The sequence below is a fragment of the Saccopteryx leptura genome, chromosome 2 (assembly GCF_036850995.1).
Source record: "Saccopteryx leptura isolate mSacLep1 chromosome 2, mSacLep1_pri_phased_curated, whole genome shotgun sequence".
NCBI classification, from domain to species: domain Eukaryota; kingdom Metazoa; phylum Chordata; class Mammalia; order Chiroptera; family Emballonuridae; genus Saccopteryx; species Saccopteryx leptura.
The window spans coordinates 353,696,180-353,722,290 of record NC_089504.1 but is presented as its reverse complement, the minus strand read 5'-3'; positions in this window follow the sequence as shown (position 1 = coordinate 353,722,290).

Below are 26,111 nucleotides of genomic sequence, written 5' to 3'. Positions count from 1 at the left end.
GAAGAAGAAGAAAAAGGGAGAGTGAGAGAGAAATTAACTCGCTATTACACTTAGTTGTGCATTCATTTTGCTCCTCATATGTGCCCTGACCAGGGGTTGAACCTGCAACCTCACATGCTGGGGTTGATGCTCTATTCACTGAATCACCCAGCCGGGAGCTCATTCTTCTCTTCTCATAAGGACACTAGTTATTGGATTCCTGGTCCACCAGGATTATCCAAGACAATCACATCTCAAGATCCTTAAATTAATTACCTCTGCAAAGATGTATTTTTTCAAATAAGGTCATGTTCAGTTTCCAAAGACATGAACATATCTTTTTGGGAGACACTATTCAACCAACTGCATTGACTCATATAAGCTCCTAATACTTAAAACAGAAAATAGCTAATGTGCTCTAATTGAAAGCAGGGTTCTGGACCACACCGTCTCCTTGCTTATGTCATATTAAGGAAACAGAAGCTGAGTGACCAGAAGTTATCACAATATTATCACGGGAACAATATTGTGATGGATGCCTCTTAACCTAATGATTTCTTTAAAGCCACGACTAAGGTAAAGAAGTACGGAAGGTTTCCTAGAGCTGAATTACTGTCAAATCAAGGCAGTTAAGTGCATTTCTTTTCTCCTCACAGTGCTGTAAATCCAATCAATATAAAGACCATCAATGCAACTTTTAAATGTGTTTTGTCAACAGATATCAGAGCTTCTAAAGTTATTGGAAAGGAATACCTTCTCCTGGTTTGATGGAGTGATTCTTAACATATGGTGTTTGCTATTTCCAGAGGGATTTCCAAAACTTAAAAGCAGAGAAAGCATCAGGGTTTTTTGTGTTTGTTTGTTTGTTTGTTTTCTTTTAGACTGTCAGGCTGGCTCAGGTATGAAAAAAAATTGTTTCCACATCTGGTATAATGCATCTGAAATAAGAAGGTGGAAAATTCTTATTAGTCCGTCTTCCGTTTGGCTCCTCGCAGTGTCGGTTGTGGTTTATCCATCACAAAATGTTTGAATCAACTTTCTCGATCATGGTCTAGTAATCTGGGCAAAAACAAACATGCTTGTTTACCCTGAGGAATTTTCAGCTAGCTTGGATTGCATGCCTAAGATTTCCCGTAATCCTCTTGTTTCAAAGTCTGCCAGGCTTGATCCGCAATGCGCTGGGTTGGCACTTTCTTTTGTGTGTGTGCTTTGGCTCCATAGCATGTTGCACCCAGCAGTGTGGATGGAAGGTCTTTAGTTAAAATATGCAGGAGAGAGGAGAGAATTAAGCCTGCAGTCGCATTTTCCAAGAAGACTAGAAAAGGCTAAGAAAAAGATTTTGTTGTGTTTTTGCTCCTGGTAATTTCATCTGGAGTTTATGGGAGAAAAAAATAGGACCACATATTGAATGTGCAGGCCATTGCTTTTTTAAAGGACTTCACTTGAATTCATTCATTTCAGAAAGGATTTTGGACAGCCTGCTGTTTGTCAAACCATGATCTAGGTTCTGGGATTCCCTTGGTGATCTAAAGAGATGGAGCCTTTGCTGTCACGGAAATTACTTCCTAGGGATAATAAAAAGAGAATAAACAAATAAATAAGCAACAGAGAAGAAAATAAACAAGAAATGTTATAAAACAAAACGAGTTAGGATGTTATTTATGCCTAGAAGGTATGAGTCAGGAATATACCAGGTAGTTCGTTAAAAGGAGGGATTTGAGATTCTTTGGGGGCAGGCTGAGCAAATAGAGCAGGCTCTCAGTGCAAGAGGTTGCTTCCGTTTCAGCTGGTCTGACCTGGTGCCACCAAATCCTGACCTTCCCTCAGCCACACCAGAAGGGACCCAGTTTCTCTGGGATCCAGGAAACTATTGGAACCAAAGACTGTATAGCCTGTGTCATATCCATGAATTGTGAGAATGGTATCTGTTTATTCTATCTTTTATTCTTTTCTTTCTCACTAGGTCTCAGCAATATAGGGGATGAAATTAAGGCTTGGCTTATTTCACCCATTAAGTTGGGAACCTATTTTATCTTCTGAGCAGATGACTCTTTAAAGTGCTTGCTACCTGCTTCCTTACCTCTTCTTCTAGGCAGATTCGTTTACTTACTGCAATTTAAATAGAGACAGTTAAATGTCTTAATAAGACTAATATGCCCATGCATCCTAAGAAGGACGAACCTGAAACAATTACAACAATTGAGCTGATGCAGTCAGCCTGGTCCTAGGAATGGGCGTCACCACGCTGATGGATGCTCTCAGTTTAATTAAAATATATCGATCATGCCACATTTGTCTTTATCAGAATGGCCATGCATGTCCTTTTGAGGAATTATTGTTTATTGGTTTGAGTAAGTAATAGGCAGCTTTAAAAAGATATGTAAGCTTTCGGATATATTCTCTGTCTCCTAAGTAGTTACATATTACTCTCAGTTACAGTATGCTTGTTACCTGCTTAATGCTTCCCTTGGAAGATAGGTGGGTTATAATAAACACTAAATAGTTCATGTGACCATTCAGCAAACTGCTTTGGAGGGAACCAGTGATTTGCTGTACAAATATCAGCTCTTTAATGGAATGTCAGATGCAAAGTGATTACAGATTTGTAAAGGATGAAGACTGAAACCAAAGTTATTAAGTCTCTTGTGATCAATTCACTTGATGTCCCAGGGAAAACAATTTAGGAAAAACTGACCTACATGGATATGTTAACAGAGGTCACACTTGCCAGAATTTGAAATTGTGCTTGAAGCTCTGGTTCATTATTTAAGTGGAAACTGGTAATAAGAAGGAAATTATAATTCACTTTCAGAAATAATTATGGGGAAAAATGCATACCTCACCTATATTTTGAACAAATTAGCATCCAGCTTGAGTGTTCAAAGATCAAATTAAACATTTTTTTCAAGTGTAATATCTAAGCGACATTATAGAGTGAATATTTTAGACCATATTATACATGCATAGAGAGCTGTAAAAATATTCAAGCCCTTAAATTCAGACCAATACTTCGTGTCTACCTTAGCTGGGAAATACCCTAAAGTTTTAATATGTCTCTTTTCAAATACATAAGCATTATACCTGAGCTAAAGATTATGGAAAGCAATCTGTAACGCTATGAAAACAGACTCAGCCCGGAGGATCAAGGAAGATGTCCCTCAGAGAGTGAGGCTTGATTTGAGAGAGAGAACAGCTCTATATCCCAGCTAAGTAACTCTCCGTCTTAGGTCTGGGCAGCAGCTGAAGTCACTGGCTGTCTAAGACCCACTGAGAAGTATTTCCCCCTTGCTGCCTCTTCTCTGGCCAGGGGTGGCCATGTCCCTGAGATCTGGCCTCTGGGGTCAGAACAGAAGTCCGGGAGTATTGGTTTTCCTACTCAAACAAGAAAGACACCTGGCAAAGCTCTTTCTCCTTCTTATTTCCAATTTTGAACATGGCAGCCAGGGCTCCTGAAGGAACATATAAGAGGACCTGGCCACTAAAATCACGGAGATGTTCGCTCAGTTGTCAATCCATGGGGACAACAGCAAGAACTGCCTGCTTCTGAACTTCATGTTCTTAATGTTAATTCTTCTGTTTATTTGCACCCCTGTGTCATGTTTTCTGTGACTTGTACCAGAAAGATATTCCTAGATGTTATAACTACAAACCCACTATAAGTAACCATGGGATGGACTCTAATACTCAATGCAATCTTAGGTTGCATCAGTAGAAACAAATCTGTTTAGAAAACAGCTATGAATATGCTAACGGTTATCACTGGCTTTCCAGTTCAACATTGCAGGAAGGAGGAAAAGCCAACAGAACCTGGGAACTGGAGGAAGGAAGGGCAGGAGGAGGGAGGTGATTTCATTGTGAATTTAAGTGCTTCCGTTGAGCTTCAGGATGTGTCTCTTCTGTGGCAGTACATTTAGAATGGGGTTTTCATATCAACTCTTTCGGAATTACAAGTATAGTACTGTATAGTTTTTCTAAAAACAAACATAAGAGGTGGCTTATATTTTATATCTAAATTTCCTGCACATTAGGGCATTATAGTATCTCTGAAGTCAGGTCAACCAGGATTTGGTTTCTGGTTCTGTTGTTAATTAGGTAACCTAGGACAAGTTACTTAAACCGTTTCAGCCTTACGTGTTCTCCCTTGTAAAACGGGGCAGTTGAGAGTATCTCACTCTGACCATCACTGTGAGAACTGCCTGGTTTTAATGTGGCTGTGGGCCTAGTGCACCGTGAGTGCTCTGGTGGTGTCAGCGATGACACCGTGGGTGCTGCGAAGGACCGTGGCTGCCCGCAGACCGACCTCTACAGGTAGCAATACTACGGTAGCCTTGTCTGTTCTGTGGTCAGCGTCAGTAATGCCTTGTGTATGCCCTCATATATCTACTTTTCTAAACTTATGGGATTTTAAAGGCAACGTTATCAATAACCAAGGTCAAGTAGCAAAGACTAATAAGACTCAAAATCTTGAGCCATGTATCATCGGTGTTTCTTTCTATCCCCTTTCCAATTAAGAAATTCAGTGTTTACTGATCCTTGCTCAAAATGGTTTTTCCTTCTTCAAATTCCTTCATCCTGTTTAATGTGCCCACATTATACAAATTCTATTTTCTGGAATGGGGGAGGGCAATAAATGTATACAAGATATGGCCTCTGTCCCAGAACAAATTACAAAGAGACATAAGGCAGAGTTGATAATAACTCCAGTATAAACAAAGATAAACACTAGATGCCTGACCCCAGGAACAGCTACAATGTCAGAGGAAAAGACTGATACCAGCAGTCTGGTCTTGGAAGACTTCACACAAAAGGTACATAATTGAATCACAGTGGATAGGGTTTCAATAGAGACACATAAAATTGGGGAAAAACATTTTGACAGAATAAAGAGTGGAAGAAAAAGGAGGGAGGTGGACTTGGCTAGTTCACTCAGTTTGTTAGAACATTGTCCTGAGACATCAAGGTTGTGGGTTCAATCCCTGGTCAGGGCATATGTGAGAAGTGACCAATGAACATACAACTAAGAGGAACAACAAATGAATATCTCTCTCTCTTTCTCTTTCTTCCTTTTGCTGTCTCTCTAGAATCAATTTATTGAGAGAGAGAGAGAGAGAAAAAAGGTCTCTAAGTAATATATTAGTGTCCTTTTTGGCTAATTGGCTGACTAAGGTAAGAAAATATTTCTAATAAAAGTGTGAATGGAAAATAAAAGAAAAAAATTAAAACCCTACTGGACATCATCTACCTCTGGAGTATGTGTCAAATCAATATCTTAAAAACTTTTGGGGTTGGAAGTCATGAATAAACACACATATTTTAACATGCACTTAGAGAGCTTGTATGTGTCTTGAAAAATATTTTTTAAAACATGATCTGAATTAGAACAAAGTCACCAAAACTACTTGAGGGAAGTAACTACCTTTGATGAGCAAATATTCTGACTCTAACATGTACTTTTAATACTGCAGAAATAACTGGTGAGGGATAGCCCCATTATAAATTACAACTGACTCCTCAGTACACCGTGAATCTTGCAACAAACATTACAGAACACTCTTGTTTCTTAAACAGTTTGTTAAGCCATTGAAATAACCAAGATGCACAGGGAACTTTTGCTCTTGGTCAAGGCTGCTAATTTCCTGAAAAATACATTTAGTCAAAAATATGGACAGAGATAAATGTAATGAGTTAGTGGACAGAAGGAAGGATGGAAGGTACTGGAATAAAGCCATACCAGGTCGTGTTCTAGTAAATAAATTAGAATAAGTATAATTGGACGTTGACTTGTGGAAACGCATAGTATGTAAACATTTTTTCTGTTTTATTTTGTTTGTTTTTGTGTTTTTAAGTGGAACTTGTATGAGAAACACAGACAAAAAGAGAGGTTCATACTGCGGCCAAGCACATTTGGTAACAGAGTAACGGAGGACAGACTAAAGTCTTGGAGTACACGTCCGCAAGGGCGAGTATCAGAGGGGAGGAGCTTACAGGACGGTAGTCGGCACCTGTTTCCTTAAGGACCAACCCCACCCCATTGGTTCTGCGCATGCCAGTTCTGTTCTTCGCTTGTTATGATAAATCTTTTTATTCTACGATTGCATTTTTATTTCTTTGCAATTATATTTTAATTGAATGAATGAGGGGGTGGCACTGGTTATTGAATTGGACACCTGAAACCTGTATACCTATGTTAACCAGTGTCTTTACAATTATTTTTTATCTAATGTAGTCCTTGGATTATCAGACTATACATTTCATATAGATTTATCTTTGAATTTGATGAATACCAAATTTTGATGTAGCCATTTTGTATAAGAGAAATAGTTTGATAATAAATGATATAAAACATGATCTTCCTCTCATTTTTTTTTACGTTTTTATTTTTTATTAAAGTTTACTTTCAATATTGTTCTGTATTGGTTTCAGGTGTATAGCAGAGTGGTTAGATAATCAAATACTTACAAAATGTTCCACCAAATGTTTTCAGTACTCATTTGAACCATGCAGAGAGTGATGAGGAATTTTTCTTTTCCTACAGTAATTTTTTCCACAAGCCTGATGCTGAAAGTTTTCTTAAGCATCACCAGATGAAAAGTGATCTTTTCAGACTTAATAGTCAACATTTACAGAGTACATGGATTAGTGCCAGACTTCCTAAGCAATCAAGGAAAATGAAAATTAAAACTACAGCAAAAGTATTATTACACACCCGACTAAGGGACAAAAATTTAAATCCTGGCAATGCCAAGTGTTGATGACGATGGAGAATGATCAAACTCTTTAATACTGCTGGTGACGGTACCAATTAGTATAACTGCCTCTTAAGATAGTTATTTTCTGATAGATTTTTAAAAAATAACAGTTTTATTGCAATAAAATATGTGCTTTATCTATGTGCTAAATCCTTTACATACATTATTTCTATTTCTTGCAACCCTATGTGGAAGGTAGTATTAGAATTCTAATGTTTCTATTTATTTATTTTTATTTTTTAAGTGAGAGGAGGGAGATAGACAGACTCTTGCCAGTGCCCTGACCTGGATCTATCTGGCAACCCTCATTTGGGGCTGATGCTCTAATCAACCAAGCTATTCTCAGAGCCTGAGGCCAATGCTTGGACCAACTGAACAACTTGCTGTGGGAGCAGAACAGGGAGAGAAGGAGGGGAGTGAGGGGGAGAGAAGCATATGGTCGCTTCTCATGTGTGCCCTGACTAGGGATCGAAGCTCTATCCACTGAGCCAACCAGTCAGGGCTAGTTTTTCTTTTTGTTTAAATAACAGCTTATTGAGATATAATCCACCTGCTGTAAGGTTCACATTTTTAAAGTGTACTATTCAGTGGCTTTTAGTATATAATGTTCTGGAATTAGATAATGGTAGTAGACATATACTCTGCGTGATATTGATAACGGAGGAGGCTATGCATGTGTGGGCCCAAGGAAATCTCTGTAACTTTCTCTCAATTTTGTTATAAAGTTAAAACTTCTGTTTTCCTAAAAAGCCTTTAAAAATAAATTAAAATAAAAGCAAGAGTGCATATATTTCTTTGGTCCCATTCACTATCAACTTTGGAGACTTGAACAGATAGACAAATCCAAAGAAAGAAGGCAATCCCCAATGCAATAAATGATAGTTACTCATTGAAACATTCAGCATTGCCACTGACCCTTACTAGACACTGACCTGGAGTTCAATTCGATTCAGGTGTCCGACCCCAGTGCCCACGCCTGGGGCTTATAATAAACAATGCTCAGCCTGACCAGGCGGTGGCGCAGTGGATAGAGCGTCGGACTGGGATGCCGAGGACCCAGGTTCGAGACCCCGAGGTCACCAGCTTGAGTGCGGGCTCATCTGGTTTGAGCGAAAGCCCACCAGCTTGAACCCAAGGTCGCTGGCTCCAGCAAGGGGTTACTCGGTCTGCTGAAGGCCCGCGGTCAAGGCACATATGAGAAAGCAGTCAATGAACAACTAAGGTGTCACAACGCGCAACTAGAGACTAATGATTGATGCTTCTCATCTCTCTCCATTCCTGTCTGTCTGTCCCTGTCTATCCCTCTCTCTGACTCTCTGTCTCTGTAAAAGAATAAATAAAATTAAAAACAAACAAACAAAAAAACAATGCTCAAAATATGTGTTAAAAATACAAGTCAATGAATAAATTACTTGAGGCAGAATTCTATATGGTCGGCTACTATGAAGCTTAGAAAGTATGTGTGTGTGTGTGTGTGTGTGTGTGTGTGTGTGAGAGAGAGAGAGAGAGAGAGGAGAAGGAGAGAGAGAAATGAGGGAGGAAGAGGTTTGCTATCTCTATGATGGTAACAGGATCGAAGTTAGGGTGTAATAATAGTTAACAAAGTAAGAGACTGAACAAGTGTGAGCCAGCCCTATACAACATGTAGAACAGTTCACATGCATCAATAAACAAGTCCTATCAGATCAGGTACATGCAGGAGGGAGATGGATGGAGGCGTTAGATAAATGAACACATCCAGAGACAAGCTGACAAGGAAAGCATGAATGTACTCGTGGATAAAGAGAATTTAAGGGGGTCATCTACACACCTGGGAAGTGGGGGTGGGTAAGCCGGTAGGGAGCCTCCACTCAGCTGGACAAATTCAGACTTCTTTTCTGCTAAGAAGCTTACATACCCACGTGTGCAGCTTTGGCCCCATGCAGAGGAGTGTTTAATACTGCCATCCTTCTGAGGAAAAGCAGAGCATAGGGACCATTGTCCAATTTCACTGGTTTCTGGGGAGCATGTTGCATAATAATCGGTTCTGTTTGTCAATAACATGAAGATAAGTTTGTATTGTTACTTAGGTACTGAGAAGCATTCTGAAATAATGTTCAAAATATTAATCACATTTCTCCTCTCCTGTCCTGAACATGTTTCTCTTCTTTCTTCCGGACAATGACACTTAAAGTCAGTGGATGGAGCGGGGCAAGGTGGACATTGGTTGTGGGTGGAGAGGGGCACAGTGGCTCAGAACAGGGGACGGGGCCATCCACACAGGAGGGAAGCCTGGTACAGACCTCAGAGCCCCGGGAGGATGGGGTCATCCCCTGGGTGGGGTGGGGGGAGTGTAAACTAGTGAGGAAGGCAGTTCCCCAGATGAGGAACTGGGCACTGAGTAAGAGCCCGGGCAGGCTGAGAGTCTCCGTGCAGGAGGTGGGCAATCACGTTATGTGAGGGACATGCAGCTTGAGGCGACGATCTGAATCAAGGTCTGAGGAGAAACAACAGTCAAATCAAGGGGCATACTACAAAATAACTGTGCTGTCTGTTCCTGAATGTCAAGGACTCACAGATACAGAGAACAGACTGATGGCTGCCCGATGGAAGGGGATAAAGGGGATGAGTGGAAAAGGTGATGAGATTAAGATGTACACATTGGTAGTAAAAGAATAGACACAGGGATGTAAATTACAGCATAGGGAATAGAGTCGATAATATTGTAATAATTATGAATGAGGCCGATGGCTACTTGAAATATCAGGGGGACCACCTTGTAAAGTGTACAGTTGTCTAACCACTATGCTGTATCCCTGAAACTAATACAGAATAATATTGAGTGTATGTAAGCTATAATTTAAAAACTTAATAAAAAAGAAAAAAAATTTTTAAATGTTGAGAATACAAAAGTCAAGGAAACGCTCTAAAACCACTTCAAACAAGAATACTAAAATAACAGGACAGAAAAAATGGAGCGTGTGACTTAGAACAGTACACTATTGTTGCAAAGGACATTGTTGGGCTGTTGGGTTAAATTTAAATGGAGTCAGAATGAGATGATGTATGTTGATATTAATTTTCTGCTTCGATGGTCACGTGGTGGTCATGTTGGAGAATGCCTTTATTTGTAAGAAATACACACTATATACTATTGGGGATGATGGCACCTCAGGTCCATATAGCACGACTGACAAAACTCAAGCTCACCTAGTTTAATAATTGCAAAGCTGGTGGTGGAGCTGGGATTTGAACCTACAGCTGTCTAATTCTTTTTATTGTAGCCACTCTGCATCTCAGCTTCTCCAACTTGGAATCTTCACCAGAGAGAAAAACTGAAAATAAAATGTGAGATTATTGTAGGGACATTCGCAAAATGTCACTCTCTCATTAGGGGTACCCAGGCTCAGCTCAAAGGCGACCACCTCAGAGGGATCTCCTCGGGTGTCTGTTTCTCGCTGTTGAGTATGAGCTCCATGGTAACCAACACTTGGTCAATCTGTCCGGTTATATCATCTGTCGCCCACACGGTGCCTAGCACAGAGGAGGTCCTCAGTTATGCCTGTGAGATAAAGAATAAAGAAACTGAGTGCACTTTCAAGAGCAACTCCATAGTTCTCCAGGCATGTTGATTTCGAAGTCATCCAATACCAAAGGACCGCTTACCAGTGGTCTTCCTGGAATGGCTTGACCTTTCATACATCTTTGCAGTCAGGAACTCCAAGTCATTTCGGAGCCTCGAATTGGGGCAGTTTTCTTGCCTGAATCTTCCTCAAACATATATAGCAAGAATCAGGCTATATATGTTATTACATGCATTTGCAGGAATACTTGCCACTGTCTTTGGTCCTGGATGACCTACTTCATACTTCAACACGGTGATGAGAATGTGAGAGGCAGAAGTCAGACAGGTGGAGAAGCCTCACAATTAGCATTCCTTTTCTGCAAGGTTAAGAGCATTCTCCTTTTCAGACTGAAGAAAAGAGACAGAATGTTGTCTCTTCGTTTGGCTGGACTCAAAGAGAAGCTGAATTACTGGATTTCGTGAGAGTATAATCGTCCCCATGGCAACCGCAATCTATCTGTGTTGGAGACTTTACTATTGCGTCAAAGAGTCACATATGGTTTTTATTTATTTTCTGGAAGGTGACAGCTCTTTCTTCTAATATTCCGTTTTGGCATCAAATAAAAGGAAAAACTCAGAAGTTAGTGATGAGGTAGCAGACGTTTGAAACTCAATGTTCTCTCTTGTTAGTGAGCCCCAGTGAGAAAGTTGCTCTTTTTTTTTTTTAAGGTTTAATTTTGAAGCTTTTCTTTTCTCACATTCTGATGTGGTAAATGGCTGCATGCTATTTCTATCAGACTGACATGATCAGTCAGCCTTCAGATCTCAAAGATGTTTGCAAACCATCTGTTACATTTACTAACAGAGTGAGACAAAGGAGCTGGCCCTTGACAGCGTCTGAGATATTGACTTTGAAGCCTCATGAATTTGCTTAAATCTGCTGGTATGTTCCACTCAAGTATCTACAATTCCAGAAACTTGCACAGAACCGCTACCCAAAGCCCTGTGATTACTTTCCTAAAAGCAATCATTAGAATGCAGCAGGCAATCTGCGACCAGCCTGTCGCCTTTAACACAGAACAGTGTATGACTCTTGGAAAGGAAAGCGAAATTGTAAATATTTTATTATATTCTTCTTGAACATAAACACGCAATTATTCAAATCCACCCCCACGCTTGTGCACTTGAACTGTGCTATTTGGGAGAGATCTGTAAAACCATGTCAGATGAATAGAATAATTGGATTGGAGGGTAAACAGCATTCAGCGATGATTTGGGGGGTGATGATATTTTGTGCTTAGCTAACGAGTTCTCGGGAGTATGGCAGAAAAATATTGCTCTGGTTGGATAGCGATGAGCAATTGAGCAGAGCTTTTCATCATTTTATGACTGTTTCTTTGCCAGAGAGTCTGACTGAGTAAAGTATGGGACAGATATATGGTTAGCATGGGGCAACCATGAATTATGATGTTATCATACCCATATGTTTGTATAATGTGCCACATTTTACAATGTATTCCATTTACATTACCATACTTATTATCATACCCTGTGAATGGTTAGAACAGCTACTCTCTATTTCCTAGAGATGAGGAGCTAGACTCATATAAGTGATAGGTTTCACTTATATTCTCAAAGTTAGTAAGAGGGAGAGCCGGAGGCACAGCAACCAAGCGCTCTGCCTTTTCTGAGACTGACAGAGCTCCTGGGACATAGAGCTCCTGGTACTCGGGTGTCATTTTAACACTGGGACGAGCCTGACCAGATTGTGGCACAGTGGATAGAGTGTGGGACTGGGATGTGGAAGACCCAGGTTCGAGACCCCGAGGTCGCCAGCTTGAGTGCGAGCTCATCTGGTTTAAGCAAGGCTCACCAGCTTGAGCCCGAGGTTGTTGGCTCGAGCAGGAGATTACTCGGTTTGCTGTAACACCCCGGTCAAGGCACATGTGAGAAATCAATCAATGAACAACTAAGGAGCCGCAACAAAGAATTGATGTTTCTCATCTCTCTGTCTGTCTGTCCCTATCTGTCTCTCTCTCTAACTCTTTCTGTTTCTGCCACAAAAAACAAAACAAAACAAAACAAAAAAACAACTGGGATGGTGGGCTTTCTTGGATGTCATGAGATGTCCATGGTTAAAGCTAGGACAGTCCTGGAGAAACCAGGACAAATTGGTCACCCTCTCTGGAAGAACTTGAATCAAAGAATTCTGACCTTAGTCCTTTTCCTTTCTATGACAGTTCAGAGTATCATGGGTTAGTTTCGGTAACTCAGTTTACCCAAGGGACCTTTGCTCTCTCGATCTCAGCAACGGAGCCTGATAAGGTTGAGGTACATTGCCATGAGTTCCACAGGTTTACTTGTTTTAGGCTGTGGACGACACAGCAGAATTCCGCTCAGTCTTCTGACTTCCATTCTTCCTTCACAAGAAACCTCAGACGAGCCAGGGAAACAGTGCCCCTCAGAATCTACAATTAATCAGAGAAAAGAAGTCATTTGTAACGCACAGCTTTCATTTGGAAATAAACCGCATTATCTACGCAGGGTTCAGTCTCAGTGACATGTTTTCGCTGTCACGAGGCCATTGCATATAGATAGTCTACACTGCGCCGTGCAGATTAATTCCAGTGGGAGTCTTGATGTCTGGACTCTCATTTTTCACTGTCAGGTATACTTTTGGTGTCAACAGCTGTGCATCTAAGCCCCTGCTTTCCATCAGGGTGCTGTCTTAGCACAAGATAACATAATCAGGAGCCTAAAGAACACTGAGGTCTGGCTTCGCATAGAAGTGGGACTCAGAGGAGTGCGCGTTACAAGACTTTGGCCTCTGCTAATGCTGCGAGGAGGCACCCTCCAATCACAAACAACACAAAGGGACAGAGTTTGCCAAATGTAGTGAGTTGCAGCCATTTGTTTCTCTGATTCTGTCAGTGATATCAGCGACTTTTGAGGAGACATTTCAGTAGCAAAGATATACAGATGTCAAGAAAACACATAAGAAGATGTTCAACATCATTAGTCATTAGAAACGTGCAAATGTAAACCACAATAAGCTGTCACTATTCCACATCAGAAAGGCTAAAATGAAGAATAATGACAGCACTAAATGCTGTCAGGGATGCAGAGGAATTGAGTGTCTCATACATTGCCAGAGAGCATGTCAAATGGTATAGCCACTTTGGGAAACAATTTGACTATTTCTTAACAAGCTAAATATGCATCTACCATATGACCCAGCAATGGCACTCTTTGACATTTATTCCAGAGAAATAAAAAATATATCTTCACACAAATATCTGGACACAAAAGTTTATGTCATAGCCTTTGCCAGGTAGCTCAGTTGGTTAGAGTGTAGTCCTAATATGCCAAGGTTGCAGGCTTGATCCCTGGTTATAGCACATACAGGAATCAACAGGTGGATACATAAATAAGTGGAATAGCAAACCAATGTTTCTTTCTCCTAAAAAAATTTTTAGTATATCAGTTTTATTTGTAATAGCCAGAACTAGAAACACCCAGATGTCCTTCACCAAGGGAATGGTTAAACAAGCCATACCATAAATTACCACTCAGCAGTAAAAAAAAAAAAAAGCAACAGACTATTGATGCATGCAAAAACATATATGATTTCTTTGGGTAGTGTGGACATGTTAGTGATGTTAATTCCTTCTATCCATGAACACAGTATATGCTGCATATGCTGCCACTTATTTGTATTTTCTTCAATTTCTTTCTTCACGGTCTTATAATTTTTTGAGGACAGGTCTTTTACAGCCTTGGTTAAATTTTATTCCTAAGTATTTTATTCTTTTTGAAGTGATTGTGAATGGAATTGTTTTCTTAGTTTTCCTTTCTGATAGTTCATTATTGATGTATAAAAATGCAACTGGCTTTTGGATATTTATTTTGTATCCTGATACTCTACTGAATTCATTTATCAGTTCTAGTAGTTTTTTCATGGAATCTTTAAGGTTGTACAAATGTACAGTACTGTGTCATCTGCAAATATTGACAATTTTATTTTTCCTTTCTTATTAGATTATCTCTTATTCTTTCTTCTTGTCTGATTGCTGTGGATAGCATTTCTAGTACTATATTGAATAGAGTGGTAAAAGTGGACATCTCTCTCTAGTTCCCAACACAATACAGTATACAGAAGATGTATTATAGAATTATACACTAGAAACATATATAATTTTATTAACCAAAGTCACCTGAATAAATTCAGTTTAAAAAAACCTTAAAAACAGAAATAAAAAAATGTATATAAATCTTCAGGGAACTATGCTACATAAAAAAAGGTCAAACCCCAAAAGTTATGTAACATGATTGGATTATATAACATTCCTAAAATGACAAGATTATAGAAGTAGAGAGCAGAGTAGTACTTGTCCACAGAGTAGGGATTAGGGGAGGGAGGAAAGTGGATGTGGCCATAAAAGAAAAACATGAGTGTTCTTGTGATGACAGAATGTTCAGTATCTTGACTGTATCAATGTTAATATCCTGGTTGTGATCCTGTACTACAGCTTTGCCCTTGGTGGAAACTGAGCAAAAGGGTACATAGACTTTTCTATATTATTTTCTACAGCTACCTGTGAATCTATTATTATCTCAAAATGAAAAAAAGGACTATAGAAAAAAAGAAGTGCAGTCAAACTTATAACATGTTTCATAGCACAGCCGGGGTGATTGACACCTCAGGTAATTTTCCTCACCCAGAATATTTCAGGTAGTTGCTTGGTCCTTGCAGGATTTGCTTAGTTTCAGATAACAAGGAGAGAAGAGAGTCAGTGCTGACTGGAAATCTGGCATGTTTAATTTTACGTGTTAAATTCCAAGGCTACGGTGCTTAGTCCTGTGGTCAGACACCAGTCTAAATTCTGCTGTGAGATATCTGTTAGATGCTATGAACATTTAAATCAGTAGACGCTGAGTAAAACAGACTACCCTCCACAATGTGGGTGGGCCTCATCTAAACAGTTAAAGGCCTTAAGCAACAATATTGAGGATCCTCAAAGAAGGAAACTGTACTTCCAAATCAAGACTTTGGATTCAAAATCATCAACTCTTCTCTGGGTCTCCAGACTGCTGGTGTGCCCTGTAGACTTGGATTTACGGGTCTACAATGTCACATGAGCTAATTCCTTAAAATAAATTCTTTCTCTGTCCCTTGTTGTTATATATAAAATATAATAATATTATATGTATGACCTTAGATAGATAGATAGATAGATAGATAGATGATAGATACTGTTGTTTATTTTCTCTGTAGAAGCTTAACTAATACAAAAGCAGCCCAAGGGGAATTTTTTTTAATTAATTAATTTATTTATTGTGTTTACATAGATTCTAGTGTCTCCCCAAATGCATCCCCCCTCCCCCGTATTCACCTCTACATCTCCCTTACCCCCTCCCAACAGCTTCCTCCCCCCTTCCCTTCAGGTTTAATTCCTTTCCTCAGTTCACATTGTTCCTTGGATTCCTCAAATGAGTGAGGTCATATGATTTTTTTTTTTTTTTTGTATTTTTCTGAAGCTGGAAACAGGGAGAGAGAGTCAGACAGACTCCCGCATGTGCCCGACCGGGATTCACCCAGCACGCCCACCAGGGGCGAAGCTCTGCCCACCAGGGGGCGATGCTCTGCTGCATCCAGAGCCACTCTAGTGCCTGGGGCAGAGGCCAAGGAGCCATCCCCAGCGCCCGGGCCATCTTTACTCCAATGGAGCCTTGGCTGCGGGAGGGGAAGGGAGAGACAGAGAGGAAGGAGGGGGTTGGGGTGGAGAAGCAGATGGGCGCTTCTTCTATGTGCCCTGGCCGGGAATCGAACCCGGGTCCCCCGCACGCCAGGCCGACTCTCTACCGCTGAGCCAACCGGCCAGGGCCGATATGATATTTTTTTTTCTCTGCCTGGCTTATTTCATTCAACATAAGAGTTTCCAGGTCCATCCATATTATTGCAAAAGGTAATATTTTCTTCCTTTCCATGGCCACCAAAGGGAACTTCTGTGAATGTAAATACCTTTGTCGTCCCAGTGTAGGCCCGTCTCTCTGAGGCCACCTCTCCCCCAGGGCAAGCTCTCACTTTGCAAGTGATTTTGTTTGGCTCAGAAATCAGTTCTCCCCGAGGCATCTGATCGTCCACAGAGAACACTTCTATTCTATGATGAAGATAATGGAGAAGACCAGTTATTCTCAAACTTATTGATCTTTCTGTCGGCTTTTTTCTAAACACCTTTCTGAGTTCAGCGAAGTCTGCCCCTGGAAAGAGTAAATCCTCTACATGATCCACATCACAGAAGCGACTCCTTGACAGGGTATAAGGCGGAGAGGAAGAGCGGAGAAGATCTACTGCACAGCAGCAGAGATGGAAATAATGCAGCAAGCACCTGTTTCTTTTCAGATGTGTGCACGTGCCCACCCCCATGAGCTTTGTTCATTCCCGTACTCACGGACATAGTCGTGGGGACCCAGGAGGAGAGGCTATACCATTAGCTGTGGCTCTGAGGACATGCTATTGTTCAAGTCGAGGACAGTCCTTCCCGAGGGCAAGCAAAACACATAGGATTATATACAAACCGAAGCTCCAATAAGTACCTATCATTTAAATGCTGAGCAGCTCTTTCCTCTAGTAGGTGGCAGGCAGTAAAGGTTATGTTTTTATCTGTGTAAACAAAATGTTGCTAAGAAACATCTTGTTTCCAGAACATCTTGGCAGCTGCTTCTGAAAGACCGTCAGGTAGCTCTGAAGGGTGGGCAAAGGAAACAAAAGCAATAGGAATTTCATCCGTGAAGACGTGTGAATTTTATAAATACACATTACAGAGCTGGCCTTTAAGTTGGCTGCTTTGCATATGGGTATGAGGGATAAAGGAATAAATGGTTATACAAAATAGGTTTTGGCTCTTTTTTGGGAATCACAGCTTCAGGTAGTCTGCAAACCATGCAAGAAATGTGGTCAGGTTATTTATTGCAGGATGTACTACAAAGAGCATAGGCTGTGGGGATCATTTAACCTCATGGGTCTTTTCTCATCTGTGAAATGGGTCTAACACTTGACTTCAAGATGTTGTTGTTATAGTCATGGTTTAAAATAGCAGCTAGCATTTTTGGTTTACATTAGGCACTAATCTCAGCATCTTGTACACTATCTTGTTGACCCTCACAATAGCCCATGAAGTAGGTGCTATTTAGTAGCAATCCCCATTTATCAACCTAGGAAACTGGGCTTTGCAAGGGTAAGTTATTTAAGATCTCAAGTTAGTAAAGGGCAGAGATAAAAATGGATTCCAGTTACTTCTGACACTAATCCTAAATCCATATTCTTAACCATTATATCCTAATGCCTCTCAATGATTACATTGACCAAAAGAGATGGATGCCTGTTATGCTGTATACGTATAGGAGATATTCAAAATTAATACATACTGTCTCTTTTAGCTCTTTTTTTTTTAGCCCATGGACAGTTGACTTGATTTATGAATGATTCTTTTCTGATGTGACTGGAAGCAATGATCAGCCTTAGATAAATTTCTTTTCTTTTTTTTTTTTTTATTTCTGAAGCTGGAAACGGGGAGAAACAGTCAGACAGACTCCCGCATGCGCCCGACCGGGATCCACCCAGCATGCCCACCAGGGGCGACGCTCTGCCCACCAGGGGGCAATGCTCTGCCCCTCCGGGGCGTCGCTCTGCCGCGACCAGAGGCACTCCAGCGCCTGGGGCAGAGGCCAAGGAGCCATCCCCAGCGCCCGGGCCATCTTTGCTCCAATGGAGCCTCGGCTGCGGGAGGGGAAGAGAGAGACAGAGAGGAAGGAGGGGGTGGGGGGTGGAGAAGCAAATGGGCGCTTCTCCTAGGTGCCCTGGCCGGGAATCAAACCCCGGGTCCCCCGCACGCCAGGCCGACGCTCTACCGCTGAGCCAACCGGCCAGGGACAAATTTCTTCATGACTGACTCTCAAGCAATTAAAGCAAAACAAACAGCATACGAGTCAACATAAATAGGCAAGTAACTCGACTTTGTGCCTACCTACTTTTGTAAACATAAACAAAGCTCCTTCTTTTCAGCTTTTCTCATAGAAGCTTGTTTATGGTCTCTGCTATCAAGGGGTCAGTCTACTTTCTAGACCATGTCCTTGGTTTCCTTCCTGCATCAGACCGGTCCCTGGTATTATGCATTTGTGACCTTGGTTAGCTGGAGGCAATGCCTGTGTGTGTGTCTGAGCAAAGAAAGGGAGACCCTGAAGTCTCAGAGCCTGAAGTCGCTTCATCTGTGATCAGAGACGGTGGTGGGTGCTGGGAATTTTTCTATCTTAGAGTCTGGATTAATTTCACTATTATTCATTGGCATTGCAAGGGTAAAGTCTGGGATAATTGATGCGATTGGCATAAGAAATGAGGAGTATACAACACAAGGGAATTAATGTCTTGTTACTTGGAAAAGACATCAGGCTAGCCCTGGCCTGATAGCTCAGTGAGTTAGAGTGTCCTCTCAATACACCAAGGTTGTGGGTTCGATCCCCGGTCAGGGCACATGCGGGTAGCAACCAATGAATGCACGACTGAGTGGAGCAACAAATGAATGCTTCCCTTCCCCTCCCCTTTCTCTCCCTTTCTCTCTCTGACTCTCTAAAAATCAATTAATCATTAAATTAAAAAATTAAGCCCTGGTCAGGTAGCTCAGTTGGTTGGAGCGTCATCCCAAAGTGGAGGCTGCCGCTTTGATTCTCTGGTCAGGGCACATACAGCAGCTCAGTGTTTCTGTCTCTGTTTGCCTCTCTCGCTCTCAAAAAAAAAAAAAAAAAAATCAACCAGTGTCACATAAATAAGTGCAAAAACAAACTGATATTTCTCTCTCTGTCCCTTTCTCTCACTCTCTCTAATAATCAATCAAAAAAAGAAAAACCGTCAGGCTAGAGACCTTCATCACCTTACATAAAGTGCTGATGGTCGACAGGTAACCCGGGTATGGCTGTACCAGTTTCTGACGGCCAGCAACCCTCTCCTTAGTCGGTACTTTACCTGTTATTACTAAATGTTTGGAACGTGAGTGCATACTTGATGGTGCTTCTGCAGCTAAAAGTAGAACTAAGTCCAGGTGAGGGTAGATTGCTGGCTATGAAGAGGTTGTTGAGCTGTAAAATACGAGGACTTCCAAGAGGGGGATAATTGGGTCTGACCTGTTATTTTACTTCTATTCTGCTATAGGAGGAACGGTCCTTACTGAGATCAAGACAACAGCTCTCAAAAGTCCCCTTGTTCTCACTTACAGCACAGAAGGAAAGCTGCTACTTCTGTGGTTAAATGAGAAAGACACAGGTTCAAGATACAGCTAGTGACACCAGCCCAGCAGGTAAGCAGCAGAGTGGGAGCCACGCAAGGGAGGAAGGGAGGCGACACGTATTACGTGAGGCACTTGGGAAGTAGAAGAATCATGTAATTCTGACACGTGCAATCCCTGATTCCTATGATACTTTTCCAAGCCTAATCAGGAAGTGTGACAGTGAGAAATTTTAATTCCAGGTCATTTGGGGGCTTCAGAATGTATATGCTGCAAAAGAGCAAATATTATATTTACAGCTTTTTTAAAAAAATGACAATAAAACATTTTAAAATATGGTTTAAGTTGGAGATGCTATAATCAGCATAGTGGGCTGTCCACTAGGGCTTTTTTCTAGTGTATCTGAGTGGATGCCCAAAGCTAATAAAACTGTCATCACATAAAGTGACTTGGGCCATGGTCATCCATTCTACCAAGGCCTTTCACTGTAAAGGTAAGCCCTACCCACTTAAAAAACCATAGGTTACATGACCAGGATAAACTTATATGGGTGTATCAGCCTTTGTCTTGGCCTTCTCCAGAAAATTACATAATTCATCCCATCAGCCTGTTCGGTTACCGTGTTTCTATTTCTTCTCTCTTCAATCCCACCGATGCCCTTCATATTTACTATATATGGTGATCGTTGTATTCTTTATCACCAGGTGGATTAACATGAAATCATTTGCTAGATATGGACTACCTGTTCCATTCCTCAAATTGAGCTAAATGTGGTGAAATTGCCAAAAAATAAAACTGAACAGTGGTGTCAAGCATAGACAGTTTAGACTAATGGAAGAGTGTGGGCTTTGAGGTCAGTTAGACCTGGCTGTCAGCTAGATCTCAGGCAGTTACATTTGTAAAATTGTAAAGAAAATTGCAACGTTTTTGTGCTGATGAGATGAGACAGACAAGCTAGCTTATGAGGCTCAGGGAACAAGGTCTGGCATGTGGTAGGTGGTCAACAAATGGGATCTTTTTAAAGATGATCAAACCTTGCTTATTGGAAAATCATGAAACGTTTCTTCGCATTTAGTTTTTTAAAGAGTATCACCGCACCTTTAACACGTCACCGTATATCCCTGAGTATTAATGTCCTCATGTGTAAAGACGTGCTTCAATCAGCTAGTTCCAAGGGTTTATGACTCTAGTGGCTATGACTGCAGACTATTTCTCTCTTAGAAATGCAGAATCAGTATCAGAGGGAACTTGGAGTGAGGAAAAATTCTGGATGATTGACAGAATCCAGACATGGGACCAACAAATAGTTGATGAGATATTTTGAAGCCCAATAATATAAAGCATTAGGACAAGTGTTCTTGTGATTAAAAAGCTGAACCAAAGAGACAGGAATAACAGGGTTGCATGCCAGATCGACCTTTCACTCCTTTTCCCTGCCTCTCTGCTTTGTGCTGTAACCTTTAATTTGGATGTCATGATGTTTAGCTGTGGTCTTAAACAAACTCCTTAATAAGGTATAATCACAGCAAAAAGCATTAAAAACAAAACAAACAAAATCTATAGAGAAAAATACAAGTTCTTCAAAAGGTTCCCACTGCTTACTTGGACCACACAGGACAAAAAGGCATTATATTCGTGTATTTATCTGTTCAACAAATGCCTAATGATTAATTACAGTGAGCGGGGCACAGAGCCAAGTATAGAGGACATTGTAATGGACATGATGGACAACGATTGTTCTTGATACAGAAATCTCGGTTTGGGCCCTGGCCGGTTGGCTCAGCAGTAGAGCGTCAGCCTAGCGTGCGGAGGACCCGGGTTCGATTCCTGGCCAGGGCACACAGGAGAAGCGCCCATTTGCTTCTCCACCCCTCCGCTGCACCTTCCTCTCTGTCTCTCTCTTCCCCTCCCGCAGCCGGGGCTCCATTGGAGCAAAAATGGCCCGGGCGCTGGGGATGGCTCTGTGGCCTCTGCCTCAGGTGCTAGAGTGGCTCTGGTCACAACATGGCGAAGCCCAGGATGGGCAGAGCATCGCCCCTTGGTGGGCAGAGCGTCGCCCCATGGTGGGCGTGCCGGGTGGATCCCGGTCGGGTGCATGCGGGAGTCTGTCTGACTGTCTCTCCCTGTTTCCAGCTTCAGAAAAATGCAAAAGAAAATGCAAAAAAAAAAAAAAAAAAAAAAAAAAAAAGAAATCTCGGTTTGGATTAGGTGGCAGGCAAGCCCATAACCAACTAAAGCTATGCAGTAAGTATTGTACTATTCTCAGTCAGGCATGCTTCTGCCTCCCTAGGGATATTTAGCAACATATGTGCACATAGTTGGATGTTACAGTTTGGGGGGGGGGTGTGGAATGCTACTGGCATCTAGTAGGTAGAGGTTAGGGATGCTACTAAACATCCTACAATACAGGACAGCCCCCCGCATCAGAGCATTATCCATCCCCGAATGTCAATAATGCTGAGGTAGAGAAACCCTGATCTAAACATACAGGGTTTCGGAAGACTTCCTGGAGGAAGTGATATTGAATCTGATGAGTAAATGTTAGCAATCTTTAAAGTTTATCAAGGAGGACGTCATTTGTGGCCTTGGCAGGGAACAGCTGGAAATGCTTTAAAGAGTGTGGGAAGTGAGGATGTGGACAGCCAGAAACAATTCTTTTAGAAAGATTGGCTGGGAAGGAAACTGTGCAGGAGATGAAATGGGTGGTGTGCTGGTGGATAATTATATTTTGTTTGGTTTAGCTTTCAAGATGGACAAGATCTGAACACGGTAATGCTAATGGGGAAAGACAACTGGAAGAGACGTTAAAAATATGGGAGGAGGGAGGAAAATTGAGTGAGGACTCCATATAGGATATGATTCCATTTTACAGAAAATGTCCAAGACAGGCATACCTGTAGAGACAAAGTAGATTAGTGACTGCCTAGAGCTGGGGTTGGGAGTGGGCGGGTCACAGTAATGAAGTGTGTGTGCTCCTGGATACGATTATGTCAGGGAGAGGTAAAAGTTTTCTAACATTGATTGGGGTAACGGTTGCACAACTGTGTGGATATACCAAAAACATCAAATGGTACACTTTAAACAGGTTGGTTGTCTGGTATGTCAATTATGTTTCAATAAAGCTGTTATTTAAAAAATAGTGTGAGAAGGTGGGGCAGAGAGAAAGTGACTCTTTAGAGAGGAGAAGTGGGGATTTTGAGGCTAGAGAAGAGACAGCTTTGAAGTGATGTTAAAGAAAGAAGGTAGTCTCTGATTGGTCCAGGTGACAACTGAGCCTTAAAATGGCAGGAAGTTTGAGAAGAATGTCGTAGTCCAAGACCCCCAGAGGGTGCCCGAACTCGTACACAGGACCAAACTCTCTATATACTATGTTTTTGCTTATACATACCTATGGTAAAGTTTAACTGATAAATGAGGCACAGTAAGAGATCAATAACAATAACTAATAATAAAATAGAACAATTATAAAAATGTACTGTAATATAAATTATATGAATGTGATCTCTCTCTCAAAATATTTTATTGTTCTGTATTTTCACTTAAAGAAGCATTTTATGGCTTCTCTTCAGCAATCCAAATTGCCAGCATCACTACTCTTGTGCTTTGGGGCCATTATTAAGTAAAATAAGGGTTACTTAAACACAGGTGCTATGATACACCTAAATCAGTCTGGCCCTGGTCAGTTGGCTCAGCAGTAGAGCATTGGCATGGCATGTGAAGTCGCGGGCTCGATTCCTGGTCAGAGCACAGAGGTGAAGCGCCCATCTGCTACTCCACCCTTCCCCCTCTCCTTCCTCTCTATCTCTCTCTTCCTCTCCCATGACCAAGGCTCCATGGGAGCAAAGTTGGCCCAAGTCCTGAAGATGGCTCCATAGCCTCCATCTCAGGTGTTAGATTGGCTCTGGTTACAATGGAGTGAAGCCCCAGATGGGCAGAGCATCACGCCCTAGTAGGCTTGCCAGGTGGATCCCAGTCGGGTGCATGTGGGAGTCTGTCTCTCAGCCTCCTGGATTCTCACTTTAGAAAAAATAAAATGAAATAAAAAGTCTGTCTGAGAATCAAGATGGCTACTAGGTCGCAAATGTGCAGGGGTGTGTACAGCAGAGATGGTGGGCAAAAGGAAGCCTCACATCCTGGGCGGGACATAGTGGAATGGCATGAGATTTTACCACGCAGCTCAGAAAGGTGTGCGATTCAGAGCATATGAATTGTTTATTTCTGGACTTTTCTATGTGATGGTTTTCAACTGTGGTTGACCACAGGTAACTGAGCTTGTGGAGAGTGAAACCACGAATAAGGGGGACGACTATACACAGGTTTAATCACCACCACAAAGAATAGAAAGTGATGAGGAAGAAGTCCAGGGCCTCTCCAGGGAGCGCCACCGAACGAACTGAATTTGGAGACCACAACTTCACAGCGGCCCCAGTAGGCCAGGTCATGTTACCTCCACTGCAGCCTGCAGGTGGCTAGTCAGAGATCTGAACGGCTGAGACTCCAGGTCTAGCCAGATCTCACCAGCCAATGCGGTGGAAAGAGGGGGCGGGGCGTGCTGAGGAAGAGGGAGGTTAAAGGGGCAGTGCACACATCTGGACTGGGAAGAAAGTGTGATGTAAGAGTGATGAAGTTTCATTTGTTCAGCGGGCCAGTTTCCTATGGCACACTGTGTACCTACGGTAGCACCTGGAAGCGGAACGATGCAGATTTACACGGTGCATTACGATTTATAGAGCATGTCTGCATGCCTTATTTCACCTTCCCCCAATAAGGATGCCCGCTATGTTTTATACGTGTCGTTGTTTCCTCACACAACCACGGTGAAATCCATGCCAGGACTCTATCCTTTGCCCCTGTGGGCCCTACCTTCTCCCCATATATGATACACACACAGTCATGTCCACAGCGGTCATTTAAAGAATGAAATACAACAGTTTTGCTGAGTAGAGATGACTTAAACAACCTCAGAATATGGTACCAAGTCATCTGCATTCAAATATCAGTTGTGTACATTCAAATTGTGTAGATTAGGGCAAGTTATTTCCATCACTCTTGACCTTGGAGTATTAATATTTACAACAAGGGAAGTTGCCCATCCGACCTTGTGTTTATTCACTGATGGTCCCAGAAGGATTACTGTTCAGGAGCACAGGCTAACCTGCTGCCTCAGCAAGTGGACTAGCCCCTCAGCTTTCAAACATTATTTAACCCCTTCTTTGAGTTTTTTCTAAAAGCAAAAGAAATTATCCAATCACTTGTTCCTTTAGCAAAATGAGATGCGTTATTTTTAACTAAGATGAATTGCAATGCAGCATTCAAATACACATCAAGTGAAGAAGTCTCAGCTGAGCGCTTATTCGATCATCAGGATTCCCTCAAAGGCCTCCCTCTCTCTGCAGTAACTGATGCACAGAGGTCCCTGGTCCAGGCCCAGGCCCAGGCCCTCACACGCAGCCCAGAAAGGGAAGTCAGAAGCTGGTGTGCTGCTGGGGAGTTGCTGTGTTAGGCCCTGTGCCTGATCCCAACTCCTCTGCCCTGTTTCTTTGTAACAATGTCTGTAAACCAGAAAATGCTCTTGTAATACAGACCACGTCTCTCTTGGTGAGTCCAGGCTTGTAATAGCGTTGCCTTTTCAATCCAAGGACAGCAAGATAAGGGTGAGGAATTCAGTTCTGGGCATGGCTTTGGAAAGCAAGGCCAGGAAGGGGTGAGCTATAGCCACGGGGATACTGGTCAGTATTCTGAGCAGGCAGCCTTGGTCTCTGATAGGGAGACAAGAGGACTCGTAGCAACCAAAGTGTGCAGAATGGAGAATAATATGTCATCATTTGTAGTTTTCTTTCCCACCCCACTGAAGCTGATTTTCAAATGTTTTTGCTCTAAAAACTAGGCTTATTTCCCTGATTACAGAAACCTACTTTTGGAGATATGGAGCAGATATTTCTTTTCTAGGCATTTCAAATAACAAATGATAGCCTTTTGTGTCAGCATGCGGGGTGTATGTGTGCACTAGAAAGTTAAATCCTCGTGAAATAAAGAATGTGAAAGCACTTTGTAAAACCGGAGCATTATAAACTTGTAAGGGATTATTATTTCTTTAATTGAATTGAATCTTCCACACTTCCACTTCACTTTTTCTACCCCATTCCCCCCATCCCTTTTTCTTAGCTAATTGTCATAATCTTCTCTAATGTGTTAACTAATAATAGCTAGTGGTATTATCTCTCCATGGGGTGTCTGGATACATAATCTCATTTATTTAATTATCATTATTATTCCTTTAAAATAATGAAGGCAATACATACTCATTATAGAAATGGGAAAATACACAAAATAATGAAGAAAATAAAATTATCTGTCATTTCTCCACATCAATCTAATCATTTTGTGTGATTTTTTTTCACCCCCCCTACTATAGATGGTAGGATATAAAGCGTGTATATTTTACACACTGTGATTATCCTGCATATTAGTTTTGAATATTGCTCTTTCATACAAGATTGTATGGAGGGAACTTTATCTTGCGACTAAATGTTCTTCAAAAAATTCTTCAGCCCTGGCCGG